Genomic DNA, 23037 nt, shown 5'->3' with positions numbered 1-23037 from the left:
AGCTTCCCATAATTTCTCGAGCTGCTAACACCACACAAACCCTTTATTTTGTTTAACAACTAGTGTTATTTTCTCCAATGACTTTAGAATCTTATGTTATTTGAGTGCCCCCCTTTTTGTCAGTTGGTTTTGACGCAAATTAAGAAGATTTTTAAAGTCAATGTCCCCAATGGCCGCAGTCCCCATCAAATTTTAAGTTGTTAGATATACTGGGAACTGTTGCTTTTCAATTAATAACCTCAAATTGGAAACAAGCTGATAAAGCCACTTTTAGATCCTGGTAGAATTCTGTATGTTTTCATCATAGATTAGACACTAATTATGTCTCCCCCATATCTCTAGCGATTAAAAGAGATCTCTTATGGCATCCATTAACTACGTATTTATCTTTATCAGCCTCTTCTGCTGTCAAAGTCATTACTGTATCAGATGATGTATGGAAGCCACCTTAACCTCTCTCCCAGATGATTAGTGGACTTTTGTACACATATTCTTACCATGCTTTTTTGTTTTGCTTATTGTTATGCTTACAGTGTAAAATTATTTATTATTCATGTTTTTACTTTTAATATCATAAAGTAATTATATATTGTTCTCCACCCCATATCCCTTTCCTTTATTGTTTATATAGTATATATATTCTGTATTTATACACAGCTTGATAGTTATAACCTTCATTTATTCTTCTTTCACATACACTTACTATGTTAAATAGGACTTATTATATTCACTGCCTTACTGTTCTTTTTCTTGTTGTTCTCAATAAAATCAAACTAAAAAAATAAAATAAAAAATAGAAAGAGGAGCGAGGCCATATGCCTCACTAGCTGTGCTTTCTCGGTGTGTGCAACAGGTCTTCTTCAATTTTTGGTTATGCTAGCACTGCTGCTGGGCCTAGACTTGATAATCCTATCTGTTTATTTAGTATGTGTTTGTTGAGGACGGGCAAGTGCTTTCATATAGCACTTCACTTTGCATTTTTGTAAGCACTGTCTGTAGTTGTGTCACTTTCACCCAATTGAAAAGTGCTCAATATTCCAACCTCAGAAGGATGCTTTAGTTTTGCCTTTATTAGAAAACTTCACCTGCAGGTCACAGCAGAAGTCACAATTCATTGAGAACTCTTGCAGGAGCACATCAATAGTAAGAGAGCCAACGTATCCTTGAAGCCTTTCTGGGGCTGCTGGCATGGCCTCTACACTCACTGCTGCTTATGTCCTAGAGTTCAGCAGTGAACTAAGCTAAGCATGCCCTTCCCCAAACTTTGGAGCACACTAGTGTGTTTATAAACATATAGTAGATTCAACAAGTTCTGTCATTTCAAAGGAGGTAGCACTTGCTGCCACTTTAAAGGTACTTTTAATCGGACTGCAGGGGCACTTCTAAACACATTGGTAATACTTTAATGGGGCAATACCTGAATTTCTAATAAATCTCATCCCATACCCAGCAGTAAGGGACATTCAAGGGTCCTGCCTCACCTCAACAAGGCTGGGTCACCTTCCTCACTTTGCAGCCTGCCAGTGCAAGAAAACAGCCAGAGACATTTTAAGGAATGAGCTATGTGGACAATTGCAAAGGCCCCTACCTTCCAAGCTCCATTTACATAAAAAAATCTCACTCTTTTTTTCTCACCTCTGACTCTTTAAAACATATCTCTCTCTCTGGCTATCTATGACTGTGTCGCTCTTTCTCTCTTACGCAGTGCATGGTAAGGCCGCAAATAATAGTTACCTTAGGGTGAATTTCACTAGTTTTGTTAGTTTCAAATAGTATGTTTTACGTGACATTGTCACCCAACTATAACATGCCTTTCACATTTGTTTTTTCCAGTGAATTTTTTTAATGTAAAGTTAGATATTCTTACAATTCCTAACTATAAAGTCACTTTAATATTTATTTTTTTTCTGTGAATTTCTATGGATTTTCTAATGTAAAGTAAGATGCCCATCGAAATGCACGAAGGGGAGCTGGACGCGGGGTCTAGCCTGGCATTGTCCATTGTGCTGCCCTCATCCAAACCTACTGCCCTGAATACCCCCTCCTCCTTAAGTCCAAGTCCATACCCCTTCCACTACATCAACCTGGGTAGCCATTTTCCTGCCACTGCACTTCCTGCCCGCCCTGCAAAGTTAGTTGTTGCTTCTACCCACTGTCTCCCTGCCCTATGTTGTCTGAGTCTATGCACCTGCCCAATCCCTCCAGCCCTGAATGGTCCGATGTTTCCTCACTGTCCAGTGTCCGATGTTTCCTCATTGTTAGGTGCAGTGTACCACACCATGCCATAACCCCTTTGTATGTTTGACATTTTAGCAGTGGAATTGCTGAGTTCAGCTGCAAACAAAGAAACACAGAAAAATTTCTTTCCCTACGACAAAACTCAAAGATCCAAAACAAAGATCAATATTGGATTAGTTCACTAAAAAACAGGCATACCGAAGACCCTTCCACTGGTTCTAATGAAGGTAAGGGTACAAAAGAGTTATCTGATGCTGCTATGTCTAGCAGTGAAGGTATATTCTCACATTCGTATGACATCCTTGAAACATCTGCTGCCAATGCAGCTGCTTCTTACTGTGCTGATGGTAGTTCGCCATTGTTTACATTACTGATATTTCTTCACATGCTGAAAGTGCTGAGTGTTCATTTCAGACAGAGGTTGAAGATTCATCTGCTTATGTTGGCAGCTTAGATGACCATACTTTCTTGCTGACTGTTCATCATCCTGTGATGACAATAGAGTTAGCTCTTATTTTGGGAGTGATATAACAGGTGCACCTCGAATCAAAGAAACTAGTCTGACACCAAAATCAAAATCACACCCAACAAGTGAATTTTGGCATACGACTTGTCACAGAATCATTATAGAGACCCAGTACAACCAAAACGTCAAATATTACCATTAACTGCATGCTATAGGTATAATATAAATTACAAAACCCATCCTTGGGTAAAGTATTCAGTCCTTAAAGATGCTATTGTTTTGCTTGCAGATATTTTAATGCTCGTTCTGTGGAAGGAGGAGGACGTGAACCTGGTAATGTTGCATGCACTAATGGCTTCAGTAAGTGGGAAAAGCTTACTCGTTCTTTGTCCAAACATTCACAGTCAGAGAAGCATACATCATTAGTTATTGCTTGGAGCAAATTCAAAAGATTACAGCCCCCTACAAACTGTCAGTAGTCAGTTTCTTCCATGATAGTAAGAGGTACGGAGCAGGATATTGAGGAGATAAGATAACATGTGGAGCAGCTAGTAGGTAGTATGTTTCTTGGGTCATCAAGGGCTTGCATTCCATGCAATGGATAAAACTGAGCATTCTCACAAAAGGGGAAATTTCATTGAATTGTTATAGATGATTTATTTTAAAGATGAGAGGCTAAAAGAATAAATGTCCAGGAGGCATGAGCACTATCCTTCTCCTGAATACCAAAATAACAGGATATCTGTGGTGGCATCACTGGTCTGTGAGTGTATTATCAAAAAAGTGACAAAATACATTGTGGTGCTAGTTGATGAAACCAAAGATGTCTCACATAAAGAGTAGCTGAGTTGTATTATCCACTTTGTTGATGGTGAGGGAAATGCACTAGGGTGTTACCCTATTGAAAAGTGAGATGCCTCCAGCTTTGCTGCCCCCATTTTTGAAACAATACAAAAAGCTGGACTTGACTGGAAAAATGTGTTGCACAGTGCTACGAGGGAGCATCAGTTATGAGTGGCTGTTTTAATAGTGTCCGAGCAAAAATAAAAGAGATCGCATCACAATCAATTTATATACACTGCCATGTCCATCGTCTAAAACTTGCGTTGGTGCAAACAGTAACTAACATACAACCAGTAAAATATTTTATGTTTTTCTTTCACAAACTTTACCAAGGCATGAGCTCTTTATAAAAGCTCAGAAAGAGAGTAATCTGTATGTAATAGAGCTAGAAAGACTTTCAAGTACGAGGTGGTTTTACTGGTACTCCTGTGTTAGAAAAGTACAGATGAGATTTGAGTCTATTATCGTTGTTCTCAATGTAATAGAATCCCAGCAAAGTGACAAGGAGGCTAGTTTAGAAGCTGAAGGACTTCTCAAGAACAGTGAAAACTTTGGTTTCTTGCTTACATTGCAGTGTACGGAAGGCATTCTACGAAAGATTCACAATCTATCTGAAGTACTACAGAGCAAAGACCTTGATTTGCAGAGAGCATGTGATTAATGTTAGTTGATCTTGTTCTGCAAAATAGAAACTGCATTAGTCAAGGTGATATCCCGCTGGTCGAGATCTCATCCATGTGTATGCTAATATTGGAAAATGGATTTGTTTTAAAAGTGCTCGAGTTAATGCTTGGAGAGAGCTTGTGTGTGTGCACAGAGAGAATGTAAAGGCGGGTGAGCAGTCGCAAGAAGTGAGAGTTGCGTCAGTGTGATGCGCTGATTGGTTAGTGCTTAAATGCCCACCCCGTTAGAGGCGGTGGGAGGAGTGCCAATGTACGAGCTTTCCCCTACATCTCAGAATTCCCAAGTAACTATTTGGAGTCCATCACAAATTGTTTAGAGTATTTGACCCGCAGGGAGGTTAGTGTTCACAAACCAAACCACATTGAACGAGGCAGGTTTAACTCAAATTTACAAATTAATTCACTTCTTAAATGGATCTCCTGAGACTGTTGCAGTAAGTAAGGAACATCAGCCCCACCAGGCAAGAGCACCTTAGATGTTGTTAAGTTGCAAATAGAACTAGATGAGTTAATGTTAGGGAATCTTGACCTTTAGCATTTAGATAAATGCCAGGAAAATTAACTAATATATGTGAGTAAGGACAATACTCATCATGCAACTCAAGAACATGGCATGTTTGCAGAGTTAGCAAACTCATATGACATAAATATTTGCAAAATTAAATAATTGCAAATAAGTATTTGCGCTTTACATGAGGAAGGCTTCTGGAATGTAATGGCAGGTGAAGCAATTGTTTGGAGGTAAAGGACAATGAAGTGCATTTAGATCAATTCAAGAATAGATAGGAAAGGAAACTGAAGACGACGACGAACATGTTGGTTGCTTTAGGACAGAGAGAGAAGCTGCCACAGGCTCCCCCATGATGGAAGGCAGACTCAGAGTTTTCCACTAAGAGAGTTATATGGGGAGGATATGTACATGTGCCCTGGAGTCAATGTGATGTTGCCACATTCACAAATCAATTCCCAAAATTTGGAGAAAATCTTGATAAGTGGTATACTCAAGTTTATCGGTTTGAAAACATCTCGAAGGGCTTATGGGAGGATTTGAACACTCTGTTTGAAATAATGATGTCTAGTGACTTGTGGGCAAAGTATCCATTGGGTGGACAAATGAAGAGCCCCAAGATGTGTTCCTTCATCTGATGTGAAGACAAAGTATGACCAAGTGATAAACTTCTTGAACAACAAGGTTCCACGGAAAGAGACGGATTAGTTGAAATTAACGCATACAACTCCGAAGGCTAAGGAGTCAGTGCATGCATATTATGAGCGTTTGCTACAGGTGTTTAAACAGCACAGTTGCTTGATAACCCAGAAAGGGGTAATATAAGAATTTTTGTGTTGCAATTAGATCTTAGATTACCGCTGGAGATTAACGTGATTATTCCGGAGAAAATAATAAGTTAGCAGAACAAGCCATAAGATGAGATCCTTCAGTGTGGGAAATACTGCATTGATGAGCAGGAAATTAAGCAGAAGCGGCTTAAAGAAAAATTAATGCTGGCCCAGACTAAATGGGCCAAGAAGGTATTTCAGAATGGCCCCTCAATAGGGAATGTTGGCGGAATGCAACCTGTGTATAGCGGATGTGGTGGTTCAGAAGGTAGAGGTCTTGATGGTCCCAATGATCCAAGTACAGGGATTAGTATTGCGACGTTGAAGAAATCTAATCCACGTCATTATTGATATTGTTATAACTTGAGGCATTGGAAGCGGGAATGCCGCTCGAATCCTAATAAGGCGGTCGAATGATAATTAGGTGCCAAACGCAAGAGACATGCCAAAGCAAAATGTGAACTCAGTGCAAATGCTGAATACCTAAATGCAGAGAATATGAATCCTAATATGTCCCAAAACACATGATGTAGGTTCCCCAAGCCCCAAATACACAACGGAATGTGGGGAACCCTAGATTTAACTTAAACCAAGGTCCCTGAGACAATGCAAAACCTTTTTTAAATCAAGGTGCTTTTCAGCAATTTCCTGCTTTTGATTTTTCAGAGGGCTACGACTCTGATCAGTCACAATGAGGGTGCATGGGAGAGGTGAAAGACTGCATACCTGGCGCAGTCTTGGAGGTACAGCAGAGTGGTCCTTTCGTAGAAGGTGAGGTGAATGGTCATGAAGGGTCCTTAATTATTGACACTGGTGCTACCCATTCCACTGTGAAAACAGAGGAAGTTGCAAACCTACTCTACTCCAGAAAAAAGATCCAAGTGGTGGCAGTTGTCAATAAATAAATCACTAAACCTGTTTCATGAAAAGCGCCGTAAAGATAGAGACATTTGAGAAAACCATTAGTTTGCAATATGTGATTCTAGTCCTGTGAACCTTTTAGGGTGATATTTATTGTGCAAGTTACAGTGCACTATATACAGCACAGAGAATGGTGTTCAATGTCAAACTCATGATGAAGATGTTGATTTCAAACTGGTTAGACAAGGGACAGATGTCAGTCTATATAACTCAATGACTGTTGAGGACTTTCCCTTAGATATTACGGATACTGTATATCCGAAAGGCTGGGACTTTTGGGGCAAAGACGTCGGTCTCATTAAAGGTGTCTAACCTGTTCCAATAACTATCAGACCAAACACTGAATACCCTAGGACACCGCAATATATTCTCACTCCCAAAACTGATAGCTGGAATTACTCCAGTGATTGAGTCAATGATACAGCAAGGCATCCTAAAAGATATAATGGGGAGTCCAAGTAACTGTCCCCCATTATGGGCCTGCGGAAATCAAACCATAAATACCAGATTGTGCAAGACCTGAGTAAAATTAAGAATATTGTTTTCACCTTTTAACCTGTGGTACCGAATACAGCTGTAATATTATTCCAGATACCCTGTGAGGCTGAGTGGTTCACTGTTGTAGACTTGTACCAGGTTTTCTTCTCCATTCCATAGCATGAAGAAGGTCAGTCCTTCATGCAATTACCATCTTCATGCACTTCATGAAGAACTGACACTTCAAAATAGGGTTTTGGCACGAGTGCCTCAGGCATGGACAGCATTTGGAGATAGTTAGGGGTCGCAGCTGTGACCCTTAGCTGTTTCTCTGCCACTCCTGATACTTCCTTTTTGACCCCGGTATGTCATGAAATTGTGCAGCAAACCGAAATGTTCGTAGATGGCTCCTGCCTGCAGGATGATGCAGGAAACTTGGGAAGTGCATATGCAGTCTGTAATGTTGAAGGTGTAGTAGAGGCCTTATGGCTGTGCGCTGTTACTTCTGCACAAGTGGCTGAATTAGTCGCTCTTACAAGAGTTTGCAGCCTATCAGACCAATTTAGGGTGACTATTTTCACCCAGACAGTCAGTATGGCATTGGTGTCATCCATGACTTCGGACAGTTGTGGTCACAAAGGGAATTTATGAAGCCATCAGGTTCCCCCATAAGGAATGGAGAGTATGTTGTAGGTGTTACAGATGCCTCGAGAAATCACAATGGTTTAATGCACAGTGCACAGGACAGTAAATTATTATGTGACAACAGGTAACCGGTATGCTGATGAAGTTGGTAAGTACTGCGCTCAGGGGTCATGTGCATTTACCAGAGAACACAGAACTGAACCTGAAAATTAGACCAACTGAAAAAAAAAATTGTCTGTGGCAAATACTTGGGAGGAGGCTAAGTGTCGGAGACATAACAACAGGGTTGGATCATAGCAGGTTGTGAGAAGAATGAGGATGAGATTTTCATTTTGACAGATGGAAGACCTGTGTTACTTGATAGTCTTTTTTCTCCAATGGCTAGACATTTCGATGGCCCAGCACACATAGGGAGCGATACTATGGGCTGGTTGTTTCAACAGAACTGCTTCAACCTCCCGTTTAGGTAATTTATGCCACCAATGTGTTTTGTGTCAGATGAATGTAGGAAGAAGGACCCCCATAACGATGAGTCGCATAGGGAGATGGTAGATCGTGAGGTTCATTTAATAGGATGCAACTGATTTTATCGAAATGTCTGTGCGTAATGGGCTGAGATATGCCTTGGTTATTGTGTACATTTCACCCCGATGGGTCAAGGCATTCTTGACTAGGAGGAATGACAGTCTCACTGTGGCAAAGTTGTTGTTTTGGGTTACCAACTTCTGTGGAATCAGACCGAGGGGCCCATTTCAATAATGAGGTCCTGAAAATGGTATGTACAGCATTACAGGTGGAACAGTGACTGCTCCATAGTTACCAACCGAAGACTTTTGAAATAGTGGAGCAGGTCAATGCAACTCTGAAGTCTTGACTAGCACAGCACACCACAGCACGGGATGTGCCTTTACAGACTTTGCTGCTCTGCCCTAACCTGCTGGGGTGATACTACATTCCCCAGCAGCTTTTGTTTTCATCAGGATTAGGGGAGGCGGTGCTCTCCGGTACTTAAGCGCTCTTTAATCACCGCGGCATAGGCCGTGTACGGTCCAAGACCGAGCCTGTCTTTGCCCATCATCACCAGGAAGAGTCTGGGTTTGGCCATCCCTCTTGGGTCCCCCTGAAAGTACTTTGAAGTTTCATCTAGGGGTTCCTGTATGAACGAAGGCACTGTGTTATCTGAATTCTTAAAGCACTTTGCTTTTTCTGCCCTGCCCCCACCTTTAATACTACGCTTGATATTTCAACTTGTGCAATGGGGAAATGGAAAGCCACTTGAATGATAACCATGCCTTCTCTGGGGCATTCTCAAACTACCTTTGACAGTTTTTTGGTAGGGCAGTGGATGTCATACCAAAACAGATTAAATTGGCTGAACAAAAGCTCTCACTTTCATTTGATGAGATGTGCGGTCTCCTCTGATTTACGCCCTCCCTTTGATCGATCTTTGCGGCGACATCCACACTAATGGTAGAATCATGCATAGTGCTCAACCCAAAATTCCAAGAGGTGCCAGTGCCCCATGCAACACCATCACTGCAGGGACATGCGAGGGGAAGTTTCAACTGGGACTGCCAATGGTTCGCCTTTGCCTGGCCCTGAAGCGAAGTGCAGGAAAGGCACGAATAAATCAAAGGGAGGCCGGGTCCAAAACTATAATCTCAAGTAAAGGGCAGTCGCTCCCAGCACCTAGTTCACCAAAATCCCACACAGCCTTCTGGGATCCTTGGGACAGCAACTGTGGGAGGCTAAGTGATTTCTTAGACTCCAAACTCTGCCCAGGCACCTCTCATCTGCTGAGTCCCACCTGTCGTTCTTAACAAGAAAACTGATGGATGGTCCTCTGGCCCCCTAAAGGAGCAACTTTGTGCCACATGAGCAAACCAGGGCCCCCTATTCCAACTGGCACTATTATCAGGGGCCCAATGTAAGGGGCCCACAAGTTTGGGGTGACACTGCCACACAGCCTGAGGTTACTTGATCTACTTCTCCTCCAGATCTTCAATTGAACGTCTGGGATTGTGATTACAAACGTCTTTATGGGAAATGACTTACCAAAAATGATCCGTCACTGGGATTCCTATGTTAATGGTCTATTGCAGCTCAGTTCAACGTTCAATCGTCTGTTAATAGATTGCATTCTTCTCTACAGCGTCTCGTTCGTTTAGTTTGGGGCACGTTGCAGGTTCTAAAAGCCCTGCACGCAGCACTTAGGTGAGCGCAGCATTGCAAATTGATTATATACAATCTTTGTCAAATCTCAGCTGTAGCTCTTTTTGTTAGTTTACAATGTTTTGATTCTTGAATATTCGGTGAATTATCAAGACCCGACATTTGCAAATGCAGGTGAGCTACTTCAGGTTTACGGATATATTCATTCATCTGCATGGTATGGACATTTGTCTAAATGGATATACCTGCTGTTGTCTTTTTCGATTGGGAAGTTCTATCAACATTGTGCTTTTAAACACAAACATTTCATCTACAACGTACTCTATACCTACTTGTTTTGTTTCTTTCTTCCTTGCGTTTAACAAACGCACTGGGTGATTTTTTGTATCAGTCCTTTTAAACCCACTTAAACACCAAACCAGTCCGGCATTTGAAGAAGTTTGGAAGTTTCATGAATTGCCAACGGGTGACTGGGTAATGTTGCTTCAGAATATTCGCTGTTCATGTTTTACTGACATAAGTAACTCAGTAGATACATATATATTTTCTTTTTACAGGACGGCCCCTGAGGAAGGGACTACTACGTCCCGTAATGCATCGGGAATTCACAAGATTGTTGTACAATCATCACGATTAAGCATGGGCGGAAAATCCGTTACGCTCGCGGATTTTGCGGATTTTCGGTAAATTCGCAATCCGCGAGATTCGCGAATTTCCCGCAAAATCCGCAAATTCGGACGCAGCGGATTTTTTTTCTTTGCGGTGTAAGTTCGCAATTGCGAACATGTAGGTGCGGCGGGCAGCAACAATCTCGCACTCGCGAAATTACAAAAATTGCAATTCCGCACAAGAAATCTACTAGCAAGCAGCATAGACCTTCTGAAAATGATTATTTTTATCAGAATAACTCCTCAGGTTGACATTTGCCTGCACTTTTTTAGATTTGAGGCCTTTTCATTTTCTTTGGATAACTTTTGGATTAGAAATCAACTTTCTCATAGTTTCGCACAAGTTCAAAAGTTCAAACTCATCATTAGTAACCGTTCCCTGTAGTGCTTCCTGACAAGGGCCCCTTTTCACCTCTAGCAACCATGTCTCCTTCAGCCACACTACGAATCTCCTCTGGACTGACCACAGCTGCGTTCACTTCACCTACAACAAGCCGAAACCCACCATCCACCTCCAACCAACTCTACAAAGAAACTGGAACAAGATCACCACCGACCAAATCTCCACATCACTCCTCCAAACCTCCCCAGCCCTCTCTTCTAACGCCAACGAAGCCGCCTCCAACCTCACCCTCTGGCTATCCAACACCGCCGACACCTTAGCACCACTGAAAAAACGTCAACACAAACCTGGCATCAAGAAGGCCTCATGGTTCAACGATGACCTCAAGAATTCCAAGAAACTGTGCCGCTCCCTTGAAAAGGCCTGGAAAAAAGACCCATCCACCAACACCAAAGACGCCTTCAAAAGCGCCATCCGTACTCACCACCAACTGATCCGAAAAGCCAAGAAAACAGCATTCAAGGATCGACTTGACAACAACGCCCACAACAGCAAGGAACTTTTCAACATCGTCAAGGAATTTTCCAACCCCTCGGCCAACTCCAACGACATCACCCCCTCTCAAACCCTCTGCGATTCCCTAGCCTCTTTTTTCCACAACAAGATTGCTGACATCCACAACAGCTTTGACAACCAACCCGGAAGCCAACCCACCCTACCATCAGCCGACCATCTTCCCCTCGTTAACACCCTTAACGCCTGGAACCCAATCTCCACTGAGGACACCATCCGCCTGATGAATTCCATCCACTCTGGATCCCCCACAGACCCATGCCCTCACCACATCTTCAACAAAGCAGACTCCGTCATAGCTCCGCACCTCCGAGACGTCATCAACTGTTCCTTCAACTCCGCTACCTTCCCAGAAGACTGGAAACACGCTGAACTCACCGCCCTTCTGAAAAAAGCAACAGCAGACCCCACCGAACTCAAAAACTACCGCCCCATCTCGCTTCTTCCATTCCCGGCCAAAGTCATCGAGAAAGCTGTCAACAACCAGCTCGCCGCCTTCCTCGAAGCCAACAAATCACTCGACCCCTCACAATCTGGCTTCCGAGCCAAACACAGCACTGAGACCGCCCTCATCGCAGCAACAGACGACATTCGAACTCTACTGGACAATGGAGACACAGTCGCCCTCATCCTCCTCGACCTCTCTGCAGCCTTCGACACAGTCTGCCACAGCACCCTTTTACAACGCCTCAGAAACATCGGAATCCAAGGAAAGGCACTGGAATGGATCACCTCGTTCCTCACCGGAAGAACCCAGAGAGTCCGCCTCCCACCATTCAAGTCCGAAGCCTCTGAAATCATCTGCGGCGTACCACAAGGATCTTCACTCAGCCCCACCCTCTTCAACGTATACATGAGCCCCCTCGCGGCCATCGCCCGCCAACACAACCTCAACATCATCTCTTACGCGGATGACACTCAACTGATCCTATCTCTCACCAAGGACCCCAGCACCGCCAAAACTAACCTACACGAAGGAATGAAAGAAGTCGCCGAATGGATGAAACAAAGCCGTCTGAAACTGAACTCAGACAAAACAGAAGTCCTCATCTTAGGTAAATCCCCCTCTGCATGGGACGACTCCTGGTGGCCGGAAGCCCTCGGAAATGCACCCATCCCGACAGACCACGCACGGAACCTTGGCGTCATCCTGGATTCTTCACTCTCTATGAACAGACAAGTCAGCGCCGTATCCTCTTCCTGCTTTAACATTCTTCGCATGCTCAGAAAAACTTTTCGCTGGATCCCCACCGAAACAAGGAAAACAGTCACCCATGCCCTGGTCACGAGCCGACTGGACTACGGAAACACCCTCTACGCAGGTACCACCGCTAAACTCCAGAAGAAACTACAACGAATCCAAAACGCCTCAGCCAGGCTCATATTAGACATCCCACGCAACGAACACATCTCTGGTCACCTCAAAGACCTCCACTGGCTACCCGTCAACAAGAGGATTACTTTCCGTCTGCTTACCCACGCACACAAATCACTCTACGACATCGGACCAGATTGCCTCAACTCTCGACTGTCCTTCTACACCCCCTCCCGCCAACTTCGCTCTTCCAGCCAAGCCCTCGCCACTGTACCTCGCATCAACAAGACCACCATGGGAGGCAGATCCTTTTCATACCTGGCTGCCAGAACATGGAACTCACTCCCCGCTTACCTTCGCCTCACCCAGAATCACCTAGCGTTCAGAAAACAGCTTAAAACGTGGATTTTTGACAAATAATCATCCTCCCCTTCCTAAGCGCCTTGAAACCCTCTGGGTATGTAGTGCGCTATATAAATTTTATGACTTGACTTGACTTGACTCACAGCAGGCTCATAGAATAGCTACAAGTAGGCCACAAAGGTCCTGGAAAAAAAAATTGCACTGCAACAGAAAGCAAATTACAGATAAGGATGCAGGTGCCAGACTGGAATTTTAAAACAGTGACACATTAATAAACCAACCCCAAATTAATTCATGTCAGTTGAAGCAGGCAGGTGTGCTTGCTTTTTCCCCCCATAATCTACAGTGATGATGAACCAGAGGGTGGCATAAGGCATTGATGTACCAGAGGGTGGCATGGGTAAAACAGAGGGTGGCAGGGGTGAAACAGAGGGTGCTGGGAACCTGTGATGATGAACCAGACGTAGAAACAACATAATCGTGACCGTTGCGAGCCGACATGTAAGTTCGCAATTGCGAACTGGTACAAAACCCTCGCGAACTGGCAGAAATCCTTGCGAACTGGCAGAATTCCTTGCGAACACAAAAAAAGCATTCAGCAGGTTCAAAAGTTCAAACTCATCATTAGTAACCATTCCCTGTAGTGCTTCCTGACAAGGGCCCCTCCAGAGTTCAGTTGCTAGTTGCAACAATTGTATGACCCTGCTCTGACCCTCACAGCAGGCTCATAGAATAGCTACAAGTAGGCCACAAAGGTCCTGGAAAAAAAAATTGCACTGCAACAGAAAGCAAATTACAGATAAGGATGCAGGTGCCAGACTGGAATTTTAAAACAGTGACACATTAATAAATCAACCCCAAATTAATTCATGTCAGTTGAAACAGGCAGGTGTGCTTGCTTTTTCCCCCCATAATCTACAGTGATGATGAACCAGAGGGTGGCATAAGGCATTGATGTACCAGAGGGTGGCATGGATAAAACAGAGGGTGGCAGGGGTGAAACAGAGGGTGCTGGGATCCTATGATGATGAACCAGACGTAGAAACAACATAATCGTGACCGTTGCGAGCCGACATGTAAGTTCGCGATTGCGAACTGTTACAAAACCCTCGCGAACTGTCAGAAATCCTTGCGAACTGGCAGAAATCCTTGCGAACACAAAAAAAAATAATCCGCAAATTTGCGAGAATTCGCGGATTTTGCGGATTGCGAGTTCGCAAATTCGCAAAATTCGCGAACGCCAGATTCGCAAAATTCGCCCATGCTTAATCACGATGTGCTGTATATTGCATATTAACATTGATGAAACAATGAAAGTTAATATTGTACTGCTTGATTAAGCTTATATTGCTGTTTTGTTTATGCCATTGCTAATGACTAACTGAATAATAGGTTATTTTGAACAAATGGTACAGTGTTGAGAATTATAATTATCCGGTTTACTTTGAACAAACGGTTAGGTTTAGATAACCCAGTGAACAGTGCACAGTGCACGCAAGTTATCTTACTTGCAATAGCATCCTTTTGATTAGACACTTGGCCAGACAGCAAGTGTAGCACTGTAGCACCACTAATAAAAAGAGAAATATAGGGAATAAAATAGGTGTGCTCCTGCAACCCTATACTAGCCTTTATCTTAATGAGCCTGCACCCCTTCATTGTTAATAATAATCCACATTTGTAAAGCGCGAACAATCACCCGTAAGGGTCTCTAGGCGCTGGGGGCTGTTGGGAAGATTAAGCAAGCTATTGCCCAGAGTCACATGGTGCTGGGCTAATCTGCCACCGGTGCCGGGGATCGCCCCAGATTCCGGCGTCAGTCGCCCTGGCCGCGGCGCCACACCTCTCCCCCCATACTACATAGAGATCATAACCCCCTAGCCCTTACCTTTGCAAACACAACGGGGACAAGTCTCAACAAGGGGAGTAGACCTCCGCTAAACACCAGAGATGAGGGTGAATAAAGTAATGGTCCGGCTGATTAACGAAAGAGCTGATCTATTGACAGGGTCCACATCGGAGACGTTGTCCTAAGTCTTAACCAGTTTTATAGATCAAACCTCGAATATTAATGACATTTTGTCTTATGCCCACACGCACTAAGCCCAGTCATACAAATTCATTGTTTGATTAGGCATGTAGAGCAGCTAATGAAAAGTTACGCTGAGCACGGAAGAAACTCCCTAGGGACCAAGGGGCAGTTAGTACCTGCAGAAAGGCTTATAACCTTGCTCTAAAAAACAGAAAGGCAGAACTTAAGGTTGAGAAGTGGGACAACCTAGTGATTGCCTTCCAGCCCAAGGACACATAGGCCTTTTGGAAATCAGTCCGAGCAGCTTTTGCTCCTGGATGCTCCCCTGACCTAGTGACCTCCCACATTGGCCGGATTGCTGGATAGAGCACATTAGCAAAATATATGTATCTAGCACCCCTGTGGCGAAGATGGGTTGTTGGATGTACTGCTTCCTTTGAGTATTAACTTCACTGTTGACGAAGTATCCAATGCTATTCAAATAAGCCCCACAAAACAAACTCCTGGACCGGATGGCGTACCCACGGACATATTTAAGGTTAACCCAGTGTTTTGGTCACCACAGCTTGCCAACGCTTTTGACTACTATGTAAGACTAGAGTCGCCCCCATCTGGTGCAAATCTATTATTGTCCTAGTCTTCAATAAGGGAAACATGCATGACCCTAAGTGCTACCAGGTCATTTTTCTCCTTGATTCTGCCAGAGAAATAATTGGGCGTTTTGTACTTCAACACTTGCTAGAGTGGGCTTGGGAGAGAAACATTATGACCCCAGGCCGGTATGGCGTCATGGATGAGCCTCAGCACAACTGAACAGTGCTTAGATCTCTATTGATTAGTTTCGAAGTACAAGGATGCCAAGAGAATTTCCCTGAAGCTGGCTTTTATGGACCTATAGAGCGCCTTTGATTGCGTTAATCTGTCCAAGTTGTGGGATATATTACATTTATGGGTCTGGAAGTATGCCTGTTCGCTTATCTATGCCATCTTCACTGGGACTTAAAGGCATCTGTAGGGTATGGTGAAAATGGTGAATGCTCCCCCACTTTCTTGGTTAACTGAGGGGTACCCCAATGGTGTGTGCTTGCCCCGATCCTATTCTTGCTATACATAAACGACCTTGAATCACTTCTTGTGAACATAGGGGCTGATGTGCCTATAGTTAAAACTAAGCCCATGCCAACACTCCTTTAAACAGATGACGCCGTGCTGCTCAAAAGACTGCTAACGGCCTATGTTACGGATATCCAGCTTTGTGAACTTTATAATGGTATGAGGTCCCAAGAATACTAAAACAAATCCTACATGTATAGGAGGCAAACTAATTGAGAGAGTGAGCCCGTTTCCTTATCTTGTTGTTGTATAAAGCATGCTTCTGGACCCCTTGTGTTTGGAGCAGGGTAAGTCGATATTCGTTTGCTGTTGGCTCCATCTTCTCTATAGCCATCACCTTGGGGGCAAACCAATCACTCCCATTCTTGAAATTTACAGGAGGAAGCGTCTCCAATCTCTGACTTATGGCTCGGGTATGGGGTTAAAGGGACTCCAGCATGGTGCAAGTGGAGGAGAATAGAGTCTGCAGGTGGGTATTGGGCATCCATCCTCAACCCCTCACTTTATAGTCCAGCAGGAGCTAGGTCTGGAATATGTAGAGGACCAAGTAAATCGTGCCGCTTTGTTACTATGGTGCTCGATTTGGGCAAAATATGAGGCTGATGTTAATCGTGCTAGTATAGCTGATCGTCTGCTTGCCATCCTGCTCATAACAACCCTTGGCTCAGGTAAATCACAGAGACAACCCTTGATTTAGGTTGCCTGTATACCTTTATGAACCAAGTATGCATCAAAAGTAGCATAAAGGGTGGATTGGGGACTCCTTTCTATCCCATAGAAGGGATTAGGGAGAGGGGGGGAGTAATGAAACCAACAGTAAGAGACTACTGCCTCCTTTAAACTACTGAAGTGGTAATCCCCTATTTAACTGTTGTACAGAACACATGGGAGCTGATGTTACTAAGGTGCTTCAGAATAGGCTCCATCAGAAAGCTTCTGTGCTTCCCCCAGGGACAGCTTGTCCCAAAGATATACTAATTTGGCCCTGCGATGAGTCCTCACTGCAGACCTAATTTGCAAGTTTTATACGCTCTCTAAATGGTTTTTACACCCATTATTAAGAAATCACATGGTTAGCAGGTGTAGAGTAGCGTTGAATTTTCTTCAACGCTACCTCTACTTGCAAGGCAGTTGGTTCTTTTTTAAAGAATGCACTTTATTTGCATAAATCTATGCTGTTTAAGCATTGGACTTAATGGATATTTCTTAGACCTTGCAGCTTTCATGCCACTTCTGTTTTTACAATTAGTATGCACTGATTGAATTAGATGTTTTATTTGGTCTCTGCTAGTGTTTTCTGTTTTTACTTATAATGTAATATTGTGCTTTTATCATGTATCTTTTATGATCTGCTGTTACAAGATTGAATAAGGATATGGTCACCTGGTCATCGACACAGGTGGAGACTGACCTTGATCTTGGCGAAGGGTAGAGTGGTGTGATAAGCAGAGATAAGACAAATGGCCGCCAAGACATGAGACTTATCTGCTTATCTGTTGAACGCATACCACAAACGGTTGCAGAAGAAATAGAAGCTAGTGAATGGCAGTGAAGATGAACCACCAGTACTCAATAGATCGAAAATAGCACAAGTCCCTTGCAGGAGTTTATTTGCCCCTGAATTGATGTACTACGTAAATGATTACACTGACCAAGCCTTTTATGATCTGGGTTGTAAAGGTGCAGTGTTGGCAGAGCCTCCATGGAAGCAAACTGTAGTAATGATGTCCCACGCAGTAGATGTAGTTAAGATGTTTATTAGAAGATATGCCGTTAAGTTGGTATAATGACCCCACCAGGAGCATCCAGCATGATGCTCAGCCCAATGTCAACTGTCATCCACAGCCCACAGCATCCCAACATTCTCTAGTGCATCATAGCTGCAACATTCTACTAGCTGGACTGGTGATGGAGAAAGCACATATAACATAAACCAGTTGCAAGAATACTACATCATCACCTCTCTTCCACAATGGAAACAAAAAGGAAAGAACGCTGGTCAGAAAGAACCAAGAACAAGAAGGTAAGAACGCTGGTCAAAAAGAACCAAAGAAAAGAAAAACACACAGAAGAACATACCCATCCTCTTTTCCATACATGACAAGTGAAAAAAACAAGAACCGAACAAAAAGAAACAACAAAGAGGAAAACTAAGCTTGAAAATACTGATGGCTAACCAACAGACACACCTACTGGCCAGACAGGCATGCAAGAAGGAAAGACATAGTACAAGAACAAATGTACGAAAAAGTTCAACTCTCAGAAATATACAATAAATATACCAGATGACGAGAGTGAATAATTTTAAAACATGAGAAAATGGATAAAATTAAAACAACAAAAGATGTCAACATTACACATCTTCCCACCAGAAAGATAAAAATAACAAAATAGATAGAAAAATTTCCATGTAAGAACAAGGAAAGAGGGACTAAAACCCAAATTCCTACCCCAAAAACGAGGGACTATAACAAAAAAAGACTTGCCTCTAAAACAAAGGACAATATAAGGAAAGTGGGACTGTAACCCAAATCCTGCCTATAAAATAAGGGACGGAAAGAGAAAAACAAAAGATAATGGGACTTCAACCCAAATCCTGCCTCTAAACAAGAGTGACTGTAAAACTAAGGATAATGGGACTTTAACCCAAAACCTGCCTCTAAAACGGAAGACACTGAATGTAAAACAGAGGATAATGGGACTCAAACCCAAATCCTGCCCCAACGAGGGACTGTGAAGTTGCTTCCCATGTAGATAAACTCCAAGTATAAACTGAGTATATGGGACTAAAACCCATTACTAAAAACGTAGGTGAGACTAACCCCCTTAAACACTGAGTATATGGGACTAACACCCAATACTAATTACATAGGTGGGACTGGAACCCCCAAGAAACAAACACCTGGAAAAAAAACGAGTAATACTGTTACACGTGCAAATGTAAAAGGAAAATATGGGGGAGAGAGACGTAAGAAATGTTAAAGCTGCTAGACCTACAAAACTGAGGGGAATAAAAACAGTGAACAGGTGTGCAAGACCTCAACTGAATAACAAATGTAAGGAAACCAGCTCCTAAACAAATAAATCCCCTAAAAAGTAAAGTACTAGAGCCAAGAAAATACTTCCCATAAAAAACAGCTCTCCAAGTGAATAACAAAGAAAAGAAATTTCCTTCAACAAACTTGAAGAAACCCTAATCCAAGTCCTGTACTGCTAAAGGACACGAGATGGCAGTGTAACACAACATTTTGAAAGAAAAAGTGCTTTGAAAAATAGATTGTACATCTACGACATATTTCAGATATAATTTTCTTACAGCCATAGAAATTAACGAGTCGTTCACTGTGCGCTAATCTTTTTTCTTGCAATTCACAGTTCACTTGCCCTTCGGAATACTGATGACCGACCTCGTTTCCTGTGTGCTGCTAAAATCTGTGTTTCATTGTTCAAATGCCCTTCGGAAATCAGATGTCGGACCACGGTGCTGAACTCTGCTGAATTACTGCCCTCATTCAACCTTCGTTCCTTAAAAGCAGCTCCAACGTTCATTTCAACGTTTAACCACCTCATCCTCACAAGGCAGCATTGACACCAGAACTGACTAGAAATCCCATAATGGCGGCACGCACATTACGTAGCTCCGGGTGGCTCACGATGCGGTATGATTGAGGAAGCATGCTGACGAGTCAGTGACGAGGATCATGACGCGTCCCCTTCACCGAACCCTCCAGCAAGGTTCGATTACATCATCATATCAAGCAGGCAGAAGAGAGGAAAGGAGCTCCTCACCAACGGAAAAACTTGCTCCAAGAAAGCCGTTAGCCTCCTCATGTAGACGGGTACATTCAAGTAACTCAATATAGAAAGTGTCATTGAGACCCTACGGGTATGTAGTGCGCTCTATAAATGTCATTGATTGATTGATTTGCAGAGTTTAATACGCTTTTCAGCCACAGAGCAACAGAAAGAGTTTCCGTATATCAAAAGTACTGCCATTGAAGGAGGCTGTAAATTATTTGAACCAAAAGAAATGCTTTTAACTTGAAGCGCCATAAGTGAAGATTGATGCATGAACAAATAAGCAGGGACTTCCCAAACTGGCACATAGTCCAAATTGCTGCCACAATCTCACCAATTCATGTTATCCTTTAAGCTGTGGTGAATGTTAACCTTAGAAACAAACATTGACATAGTCACTGTGGTTTTTTAAAACAAACTTTCGCTGTGCAGCCAACTATGAGTGTTGTCAGAACAAGCTGTTAGGTGACAAGTTCTTGTACTTTGTAACAAGACATCCTCCCAAAAGTAATCAGGCAGTTACAAAAAAGAACTCAAAGTGGCTTGAAATAAAAGAGACAAAGTGGCTTGAAATAAAAGAGACAATAACATAGTTTAGTCACAAGCTCCGTTGACCACGGGTTGGCAGTCTATTTAAAAAAGTACAGTCACAAAATGGTAAAGTGGATGCCTTCAGACTATATAACCCCTTTACAGGTGGCAATATCACACGCACAGCCTATGTTTACCTTGTTTTCTTTAAGTCTGCTGGCGTTTCTTTTAGCAGTATTGGGTTTCTTGTGACTTTCAAGGCTTCTGCTTGTTGACTGATTGCTAGATGTTGTAGCACGCCTGTTCTTGAGCTGTCCGGTGAAGTGGACTCTGGTGGGGCATACAGGCGTGACCTCTCTCTTGCTAGTCAGGTTACTCTTAATTTAATTACGCTTTTTTTCGTAGGTTTCTTTCTTGAGAGGTTTCTTTTGCTTAGTTGCTTTTCTTTTGCTTAGTTGCTTGTAATTAGTTGCACTTCTTCAGTAAAAGTGGTAAGTTCGTTGATCCATCGTCGCCATAAATAATGTAGTAATGATGTCCCACGCAGTAGATGTAGTTAAGATGTTTATTAGAAGATATGCCGTTAAGTTGGTATAATGACCCCACCAGGAGCATCCAGCATGATGCTCAGCCCAATGTCAACTGTCATCCACAGCCCACAGCATCCCAACATTCTCTAGTGCATCATAGCTGCAACATTCTACTAGCTGGACTGGTGATGGAGAAAGCACATATAACATAAACCAGATGCAAGAATACTACACAAACCTGCCACAGAGTTTACTTCCTGACTTTATTTTCCATGAGTAAATAAGAGAGACCACAAACTGTTTCTGTCAAATCCTTTCTTTGGAACTGAACTTCGACACTTCTATGAACTTTGACCTTCTAATACACAACGCTGCAGAAGACGTAGAAGATGTCATTCTAGATGAAGACACAGTAGGGATAATAATAACTCACAAGTCTGCTGTATAAACGGCTAACCAGCTTACATCATAAAAATATGTTTTACAATTTGCACAAGTAGAAACTTCAAAGGAAAATTCTGTTGCTGCTATTTCTTGATGGTAGAGAAGCTATACATATCAACGGTTCCGATAGGTGAAGACTGATAATAGCTGGATTATTAATTGTTCCTATCCTAGTATTGACTGCTTTGCTTATAGGGTTAAGTTCCCCAGCTCTTAGTGACCGCCTTAGATCCACCCTTACACTAACCACACCTGTTTATGCCATAGAGAGGTTTCCCAATTTTAAGTTGCCACACAAAGAAGTTTCATGGGTGGATTTTTCTTCAAATCTATATTTTATGTTGCTTTATGAATATATTGACACCCTGGATGTGAAAAACTGCTATTTTTGCACTCAATTGCCTGCTTCCGTAGCTGAGGATATTACATGTCATCACATTCCTCTCACTTGTGGAATCACTTGTAGTATTTTGCTTTTTCTTTGTATCGACAGGGTTACTTTGAATATTATTTTCCGAAATATGATTTAGTCTTTACAGAAGTTCCGATGTCCAAACACTATGATTCACACCCTAATGCAAATGAGATGAAAACAGTTTGGAGGTTTTTTGCGGCCTCGTGATTGCCTATGCCCATTGACAGAACTTGGCCTGTTCTATGATAGCAATTGAAAAGAAATGTATCGATGAGTTGGGGATAAGAGGAGGGTGATTGAGGAGAGGACAGGCATGCAAAGAGATTTAGGATAAGATAAGTGGGCGAAAGACAAAATTAAACAATAAGAGTGATGAACTCAACCTATATCAACTTTAGGTTGGCAACAGGGGGGTAAAAGCACAACATAATAGGTTCATAGGAGAGAGCAAATATGAACAAAAATTGAGTTGGGGGGAGTACAGAACAGACCATGCGGTGAAAGGATATAGTTTAGTAAACCAAACACAAGAGAAGGTGTTGTACACAAGCATCATGAGCTCATTTATTTCAAGGTGTTCACATATTTGGCAAAGTGAATTAAAACAATTGCCTAGGATCACATAAATTTGGTCAAGTTGGGAAGCTGAGATTCATCCAAGGTTTTCTGACTTCACATGATGCAATTCAGACACTAGATGAGTACCCCACATTTTGCATCAAAGGTTAATGCTTTGTCTTTAATTTTTGACTCGTTCGGTTAGAGCATGGGCGGCAGCCAGAAGCCCCGTTAAGTCTTGGTTTGTTTTCCACCGATGTACATGATTCGCTCTATGTCCACTTTACACCACCTGACCCTCACCCTGCTGACATCAATGCGGCCTTCGGCAAGCCATATACTACACTGTTTGCCCCCTGGAGAAATATTCAAGCGTACCTATACAATAGAGGATAAATTCATTTACACTAATGTAGAACTTTGACAGTGGCCATCCTAAGAAAGGGCCAACATTAGGTTTGATTTGCTGCTCTTATTTGCTCTGTGACTCAGGGACAAAGATGTCCCAGAATAACCGGTTATAAATATTATATCTTTGCAGTTAGATTACGATATTACTATGAGCTTTTTG

At 42.7% G+C, this 23037-nt stretch overlaps 1 protein-coding gene across 1 annotated transcript in view; it reads right to left on the bottom strand.

The window, feature by feature from the left end:
* Window positions 1-23037, bottom strand: part of LOC147663993 (uncharacterized) — a 264963-nt gene that overhangs the window by 184893 nt on the left and 57033 nt on the right. The gene's annotated exons all lie outside the window — the stretch shown is intronic.

This window comes from Lissotriton vulgaris, unplaced genomic scaffold (assembly GCF_964263255.1).
Source record: "Lissotriton vulgaris unplaced genomic scaffold, aLisVul1.2 SCAFFOLD_1406, whole genome shotgun sequence".
NCBI classification, from domain to species: Eukaryota; Metazoa; Chordata; class Amphibia; order Caudata; family Salamandridae; genus Lissotriton; species Lissotriton vulgaris.
The sequence above is the reverse complement of the archived record's forward strand: the minus strand, read 5'-3'. Positions and strand labels throughout refer to the sequence as shown.